Genomic DNA, 9,162 nt, shown 5'->3' on the forward strand with positions numbered 1-9,162 from the left:
GAAGCCCTTATTTGTACTACTCCACCACTCTCAGCTCCATCTCCGATCCAACTTATCATTTTAGAGCTATTTCACCCGAGTCTTCCAGGACCATCTGGATCAGATGTGAAGATGTTACTATCTTCAGCTCTGAGACTGACTCTGAGTGGACAGGCTCAGACAGTTTCAGAGCCAGATGGCTCTCAGAACCAAAGCCGTCCCTCTTGGATCCAAGGCGTTAAAGTTGACTCGGAAGTTTTTAAAGCCATCTCTTCCCCTCGGAGCCTTGGCATTGGATTAGCTCAGCTCTGACCTCCACCTCAGGTGAACTGCCTTCAGGGCAGGGGAAGCTGATGGAAGGAAAGTGTGGCTTCGCTGCTCATTTGGCTTCCTTCTTCTTGGAGCATTCTGCCTTTGAGGTGGTTGAGAGAGTGTTCTCTGCTTCTTCAGGATGGACGGTTCCTATCCCCTCAGATCTTCCCTCTGGATCCTGTGTGTCTCTGTGCCTTGAGTTCCATCATTCTACACCACAGGGACAGCCAGCCCAAAGTCTCCAGGTTACCCAGCAAGGTATTCTTATCTCTTCTGACACTTCTCCGGAGTACCTCAGGAGTCAACTATCCCTGCAACAGAGAGCCTGACTAGACAGCACAAAAGATACATGGGTGCAGAGGATTATTTCAGAGGTTATATAATTCCATTTTTCATTCCACCTCCATCTATATACAAATTTCCAGATGTTCCACCTAATCTGAGGAAAGCAGCAGCACTAGAAATACAAATGCTGCTAAAAAAAAAAAAAGTACTTGGACAACTGGCTCATTACCACCCCAACCAGGCATCTAATAATAAGAGGATGAGATCAAGTACTCCAGACTTGCTCCATCTGAGGATAACCATAAATTACAACAAATCTCACTAAGAACCATCTTAGATACTGGAATTCATAGGAGCAAATTTCAGCATTGTATCAGTGACAGCTTCTCTTCCTGTCTCAAGAGTACAAACTATCAGATTCCAGGTCAGAAGAATAATTCACAGTACTGCAATTTCAGCCTGATTGATTCTAAAAGCCTTGTGATTAATGTCAGCAGCTATAGTCCTTGTTCCTGTAGCAAGATTTTGCATGAGAATTCTACAGTGGATGTTAGCAACACAATGGTCTATTCTTTACCAACACATGTCAGCCAAAATAAGAATCAATCAGGTATGCAAGAGATACCTGTGGTGGTGGATTCAATCAGATCAGGTTCTACATGGCCATTCTTTCATTCTCCCTCAGCCCAAGACCATAGTAACCACTGACGCATCCCAGATTGGATGGGGGGGGTACTTCCTGAGGAAAACAGTCTAAGGTGCTTGGTCCCCCGAAGAGGCCAACACATATATCAATGTCCTGGAAATGAGAACAGTGCTCTTAGCATTGCAGGCCTTCCAAGGCTGTCTCCCTTTCGGGACAATTGCAGTTTAGACAAACCACATGTCAGTAGTTTGGTATGTCAACAAACAAGGAGGAAGCAGGTCTTACCCTTTGTGTCGAGAAGCCTTCAGGGTGTTTCAGTGGGCAATCTTATCCAACTGATTTCTGAACATAATGCACATTCCAGGGAAGTCCATCGTGATAGCAGGAAAATTAAGCAGGTCCATTCTACTACCATGCGAGTGGTCTCTCAACATGAAGGTGGTAGAAATGATTTTTCACTAATGGGGACAGCCTTGCTGCAGTCTCTTTGCATCTCCCCTAAACAAGTGCAGCAACTTCTTTGGCCTAATCGTCCCACTGGAGGAATCACAGAGGGATGCTCTACTACATGACTGGACCATGGTCTCTCTGCTGTGCATATCCTCCAACTCCCTTGATCCCTAATTTTCTGCGGAAAACTTTCTGGTTGAGGAGCAAAGTCATCTTCATTGCACCTTACTGGCCTCTATAGATTTGGTTCCCCTTTCTTTGGCCTCATGCAATTTAGCCACCTTGGATTCTAGATCCAATTCCAGACCTCCTGTTTCACCCAATGGGCATGATTCACCTGGTTATCTCAAACCTAGAGCTGACAGTGTGGTTTCTTCACTTCCTTTAAAAGCCAGGCAACCTGCTCTTATCCCCAGTCATCATATACTTTTATATTCCCATAAAACTTCTACAAGAAAACTTTACATACGTAAATGGAAGAGATTTGTTTTCTTGTGCATTTCAAAAACATGTTGACCCCTTTTCAGCCCGTGTACAAAGTGTCCTTAAATTTTTGGCAACAATTTTTAATGAAGGAGCTATCTCCTCTACTGTTAGAGTTCAATTAGCAGACGTCTCTAGTTTTCACACTGGATTTGAGAACTCTACCCTGACTTCATCTGAACTATGTAAGGCCTTCTTGAGAGGTACCCTTCTTTTGAGACCTCCTTATAAAGATCCAACTTCTCCATGGGACTATAATTTGGTACTGCAGGCTGTGATTCCTTCCCTCTTTGAACCAGTAGCAAAATATGACCTTAAGTTTCTGACCTGAAAGACTTATTTTTCTGGTGGCTATCACTTCTGTTAGAAGGATTTCAGAACTTCAGGCATTGTCTTCTAAACCTCCCTACTTGATTTTTCACAAGGATAGAGTAACATTAGGAAACAATCCTCCTTTCCTTCCCAAGGTGGTGTCAGAATCAGCATCAATCAGTCCATTCATCTTCCAGTTTTCTTTACTAAGTTTGCAAACAAAGATAAGTATGTGTTACATTTATTGGATGTTCACAGACAGTTACATCTTTGCTTACATAGAACAAAAAAATTAGAAAGATGGATCAAATATTTGTCACCTTTGCAGATTCTAAATTGGGTAAATCAGTTGCAAAGGTAACTTTAGCCAGATCGCTGATGGATTGTATAAGTTGGGTCTATCCTTACCAAAACCTTTAAGAGCCCATTCAACTAGGCCCATGGCTGCTACTTCAGTGTTTCTGTCTAGAGCTTCTATGGACAACATATGTGCATCTGCAACTTGGGCCAGTCCTCATGCTTTTATTACTCATTACAAACTGGATCTGGTCTCGAGGGGAAGAGTAGACTTTGGCTCAACTGTGCTGAGCAATATCCTTTCTTGGAGTCCACCCAGGATTTTAGGTAGCTGGAGACTGTGTCCCAGCACTTGAGGAATGAATGAAAACTGACATCATCAGATAAAGAAGTAATGTATTCATCAGATAAAAACATTATGTACTCACCGTAATGTTCCACCTGTGTTGTCCATTTACATTCTTCAACTCCCCTCCCACCAACCCTCAATCTTTTTCACAATTGATTTCTGGAATAATGATAACTTATAAGGACATTGCTGTTCCTTATGTTGAGAATGGCTTCTCTACCAAGAATATTATAATAATATTTTTTTATATTATGTCAACCAGCAAACAAGATCTGAGGTATGTTAGGGGTTGGTGCATTATGGGTAATGGAGGAGTTTGAGAGCTTTTTAGTGGCCACAAGCTAACATAAGGGCTGAGTCGTATCCAAACCCAACTGTTTAGGAAGAATAAAAATGGACAACACAGATGGAATGTTATGATGAGTACATAAGTACACAACATCTTTGTATAACCTCAGTCTCCACTTGGGACTAGAAACATAACCTTCGTAGTTAGAAGAGGATATGGTACTAATTGTATTGCACTGGCATTCAACTTGAAAGAAGCTGGGAATGACTTTTAAGTTAAGTTTATGCAAAAAGGTGATCTTTTTACCTGTCAAAGCTGGTACCTAATTTATCTCCAGTCTTTTCTTTATTATGTGGCTTCATACCTCTCAAATGTACTTCATTATGAGCAACATACCTCATTTGAGGTCTTAAAAAGTTCATACTCCTCAAAGTTCCACATTTAAAGAGTCTGTCTGACATTCACTGTTAGGAATTTTTTAACTGTTCTTCTTCTTCTTCTTTCGGCTTTTTCCCAGTTAGGGGTTACCACAGCATATCACCTGTCCGCTCATGATTGGCAGTGGAGTTTTACGGTGTCGAGTTGCCAGCCCGGTGCCCAACTTTCCACAGAAGGCACACACTCACGCCTAGGGCCAATTTAGTGTGTCCAATCCACCTACAGCATGTCTTTGGGATGTGGGAGGAAACTGGAGCACCCAGAGGAAACCCACGTGACCACAGGGAGGACATGCAGACTATCTACAGAAGGCACCCCAGCCGAGGATCGAACCAGAGAACCTCTTGCTGTGAGGCGGCAACGCTAACCACTGCACCACCAATATCCATGGTAAATAGAAATTAAGTATATTAATTTATTTAAACAACTTTTCTGTGTGTAAAACCAGCATATTTTGACTGTCCCATGATCTTCCTAGTTGAAGTTGTTAATAAGCTGTTAACATGTGTTCCACATTTTGCCCATTTGTTCCACATTATGATGTCCACTGTTCCTCATTTTGGAGATGGAAGGTTGAGAGCTATGTGACTCATAGCAGTCAAAGGGAGACGTGCTTCACAGTTTTAATTTAAATGAAATCTGCATTACTCTGTGTTCTTCGCACAAAACTATGGAAAGTTTTCTCTGTGTTTTTCTCCCTTTTTAATAGGCTGTGTGTGTGCCTAAATGGTGTTTATTTAAATAATTAGCTTTCAGTATTATCTTTCTGGTAAAGAAAGTGAATTAAGAATCAGTGTGAAGCTGAACATTGCAGTTCTGTCAGCAGTGAAGAAATCCCTTAACTGGAAGTGTCCTGTTTCCCTCCTTTCAAAAGGTTTCCACCTTTTTATTCATGACCCTCCCAAAAATTGTTGCAGGCTTTACAGGGAGAGGCCTAACTCATTCAATATCTGAATGGAAGAAATTTGTAAACAGGGTGCCAGTGTGTGTGTATGTAATTAATAATGCCCATCCATGATCTTGATGTGGGTGGTTCTAGTTAGCCTTTTAAAACTCTTTGAAGCTTTAGCATCCGTTTACCTTAGTGAAAATTGCTCTTATCGTGAGATTAACAAATTAATTTCATATGTTTTGCTTCTCTGCCCTGGAATAGCTATTTGTTCTTATTGCTCATAAACAATGTGAGTCAGAGCTATATATTTATCATTTTTTTATTTAGAGTAAAATAAGCATACTGAGCAGGAGCCCATTAATTGCTGGCATATTATCAGTTATGGGAGAAATTAGTTGTTTAGCAAACAAACTCTACTCCCATCTATATTTGCCCACATCCCCATAAAGCTTACACCCCATAGATTACATACCAAGTAACTCAAATACCTTTTCTGCCATCTCATCTCTGTCCTTCTCTCCGGCGACATTCACCCAAACCCTGGCCATTCTCCCCCACACATTTCAACCTTCCAGTCCCATCCTCCTCCCACAACTGGTAAACCCCTCCATTTCTCAGCTCTAAATGCTCAGAGCATATGCAACAAAATTTCTAACCTCCATGCCTGGTTTCTCCATAACCAACCCGATATTCTGGCCATCTCAGAAACCTGGCTCAAACCCCATATAAAAGACTGTGAACTAACACCACCCAACTACTACATAATTAGGAAAGATAGAACATGTAAAAAGGAGGGGGAGTTGCTCTCCTCTACTCATCATCCCATTTAGTTACCCCCCATACCAAACCTCTTCCCAAATTTGGCAAGGCAGAACTAATTCCAGCCCTACTTCATATAAACAAACATAAACTTATATGCATAGTCTCCCTTTATATCCCTCCTGGAGACAATATCTCAACCCTTGAAGATATTCTTTCCCGGTTCTCTAACAACATCACTAATGAAGCTATAATCCTGGGTGATGTTAATATTAACTGGTCAACAATTCAATCTCCTACAAACTCACTTAATATAAACTTGTACAACTTCACTCAGCTTATTAACTCAACAACTATGCTTTCCAAGAACTTATTGGAAGCACCCTGGACTGGATTCTAGTTTCTCATCCACATTACATCTCTGATAGTGGCACTCTGCCCGACCCATTAGGTGACCTCTTCCTCACTTTTGCCTACCATCTTCACTCCTCCATACAACTAACTCATACCTACACCTTCACTCACTGTCAAAAAACTTTAATCCTAGCACATTCTCAAATGCACTAAAAAAAATTAACTGGAACCCATTAAAAACCCTTCCCTTAGAAAATGCTGTTGCCTTTTTCCTCAACTTGCATGACTCCTTTGCCCCTCTGAAAACAAAATTCATAAGATGCAGTCATGTACTTTGGCTAACCAAAAATACCTTACTAGCCATGGGATTCCAGGATAAAGCCTGGAAATGCTACTCCAAAAACAAAACTATCACCACCCTTAATGAATTTAAAACACTTCGTAACAAAGTAAAAAAACTTATTATCTCAGACCGCAAAGCCTACTTCTCTACACTCCAAACCAACCATAACACCAACCCCAAAAAATTCTGGCATGGAATCTCCTCCCTTCTCAACCCTGGCAAAAAATAAAACCCCTGCCCTGATCCAGATGCCTCTGACTTGGACTTAGCCATCCAATGTAACACTTTCTTTATCGATTCCATAAGTAAACTTACATCATCCTTCACATCCCATTCAGCTTCCCCACACTTATTTCCACATATCCCTCCCTCCCCTAGCATCTCCTGCTCCCAACCTCCTCCTTTCTCCTTCAACCCCATCCCTACAGCCACCATAAAAAAACTTTTACTAACATTGAAAAACAGCTCCAATGCCCCTGATTATATACCCTCATATTTCTTAAAAGTTGCCGCAGAAGGCATAGCTCTTCCCATCTGCATTCTTATAAATCAATCTATTGCTGAATATCAAGTTCCCCAGCTGTGGAAAAAGGCCTTTATTATTCCACTCCATAAAGGTGGTAATAACAATAATATCACAAACTTTTGACCTATCGCTATCTTATCCCCAATTTCTAAGCCTCGAAAAATGCATCCATCTACAACTTCTACCTTACCTCATAAACAACCAACTTCTAACCCCTACTCAACATGGTTTCTGACCCAGCTACAGCACTGCCACAGCTCTCCCCTCCTTCCTAGAAGCAGTTAATCAGGCCTGTGACACTGGCCACATTGTGTCCACTCTCCTCCTTGACCTCACTAAGGCATTCAACACTATCTCTCATAACCTTCTTTTCACTAAACTCTCCAATCTAAATCTATCCCACTCCTCTATTAACCGGTTTACCAGTTACCTCTCAAACAGGCAACAAGCAGTCAGATGTAAAAAAGCCACCTCCCCTTTTCTCAATACTCCCACAGGTGTCCCCCAGGGTTCAGTTTTAAGCCCCCTTCTATTCAATATATTCATAAACAATTTCTATCAAGCCATCCCAAATGCCATCCTTGTCCAATATGCAGATGCTCTGCCTCTTCTATACCTACCCTAGTTAAATTAACCCCAAGATGGCTTCTGCTCCACTGAGCAATGGATGATGGACAGCCATCTAGCACTCAATGTTACTAAAACTAAACTTATTATATTTACTGCTTCCAAAACCACCACACTAGATAAAACCTCATTCTCAGTCACCAGTTAAAATAAAACTCCTCTCGAAGTAGTCTCTAATGCTAAACTGCTAGGAGTCCTGATCGATGACCAGCTAAAGTTTGATATTCATCTGCAAGTAAATGTAACAAAAACACACAAAAGATAGGCACGCCTTACCATCACAACCTTTACATCTCTCCCTCCACTAGGCTTGCCCTCGCCAACACTTACCTTATCCCATCCCTCCTATAAGGTGCCTGTATCCTTACTAACCTGCAATCCTCCCTGAAGACTAAACTCTCCTCTTGCTGTAATAAAATAACAAAATTTTCAACCGGTGATAGATCCGCTTCCCATCACTGCACTGCCCTACACCAACTGAATTGGCTTTAGCTGTCCACTTACCTCATCTATATTCAACTTGTCCAAGCACACAAACTTATTTTCACCACCTCTCTCTGTCCCTGTCTTGCCACCACCTTTAAAATGCACCAACCAAATAGACTTTTGAGATCTAATTCCCAAAATCTAATTGAATTGCATAAACCTGCCCGTCCACCAGGCAAACACCTAATGTCCTTCTCTCTAGCACACCATTGGAATTCCCTCCCATCTCTCATCCGCACCACCAGCCTCTCTTCAATCAAAACCTTACTTCACTATGGGAATGCTCTTGCTCCCACCCCACATAATCTCCTTACACTGTAGCTACTCTCTGTAAACTATAATTCACAATAGCCTCCCATTGTTTTGTTCGCAATAAACTTTAGGAATTAGCATAACTCCTAGAATGGTTCCATTCAGTAGCCTATAAATTAACTGCATGAATTAGCATAACTGTTAAAAAATTTAGACTGTTAAAAACTTTGTTTATAAATATTACACTTATTGCATTGTACTAATATGTGCACTTTACTAATATGTGTTTCCTATTTGTTTGATTTTGGTTCATTTCTGCACATTACATTTCTCTAATGACTTAATCTTATGTTAAATCTGTAATTTGTAATTTTCTGGAGCTTTTCTTCTCAGGACTCCATTGAAAACGGGCTCCTCATGGCCCAGTGGACTATCCTGGCAAACAAACTATAAATAAATAAATAGCATTACTTAGTATTATAAATGGTTCTGAACAGGTCAAGCTGAATTCTTCAGGTTCTTAAAGTGATTTGTTGAAGTTCATATATGCATAGTGGCTTTTCCATTTCTCATTTCACATCTTATAGTTCCTTATATTTTGGGGCCTGTTTAAAAAAAAAAAAAAAAAAAAGCTTTACAATCTTTATATTAAACAATGGCTCAAATGGATTTAGTCTATCCCTGTGTGATGTCACCTTAGATATAACATGACATGCATCCACAGACTTTAATAGATGTGTGTTTCATATGTGCAGCAGTGCACTCATTGACCTCTATGGACACACATCATGCCTTCAGTTCGCAGATGCCATCAAAGTTAAAGTTCATTTATACTCAGTAGCATCAGCGTAAGGAAACTCATATTTTAGAAGTATTTTTCTCTATAAACAGAGCTCAAGAATGTTCACTTATGTGGTGAAAATGCTGTCCATTACTTTGCACCACATGCTGTGTTTCAAAGTGAAGTTTTTTTTTTATGTAGGAAAATCACTTTAAGGATCCTAATGTCTTGTGTGCTGCATTGTGATGATTATACCTTGTGAGGATACCTGTACAGATGATTGGACTGGGTATGCTTTTAGT

At 40.6% G+C, this 9,162-nt stretch overlaps 1 protein-coding gene across 1 annotated transcript in view; it reads left to right on the forward strand.

Moving 5' to 3' along the window:
- The window catches only part of AMACR (alpha-methylacyl-CoA racemase), an 832,230-nt gene that overhangs the window by 822,021 nt on the left and 1,047 nt on the right, over window positions 1–9,162 (forward strand). The gene's annotated exons all lie outside the window — the stretch shown is intronic.

This window comes from Protopterus annectens, chromosome 1.part0 (genome assembly GCF_019279795.1).
Source record: "Protopterus annectens isolate FY-2018-M chromosome 1.part0, PAN1.0, whole genome shotgun sequence".
NCBI classification, from domain to species: Eukaryota; Metazoa; Chordata; order Ceratodontiformes; family Protopteridae; genus Protopterus; species Protopterus annectens.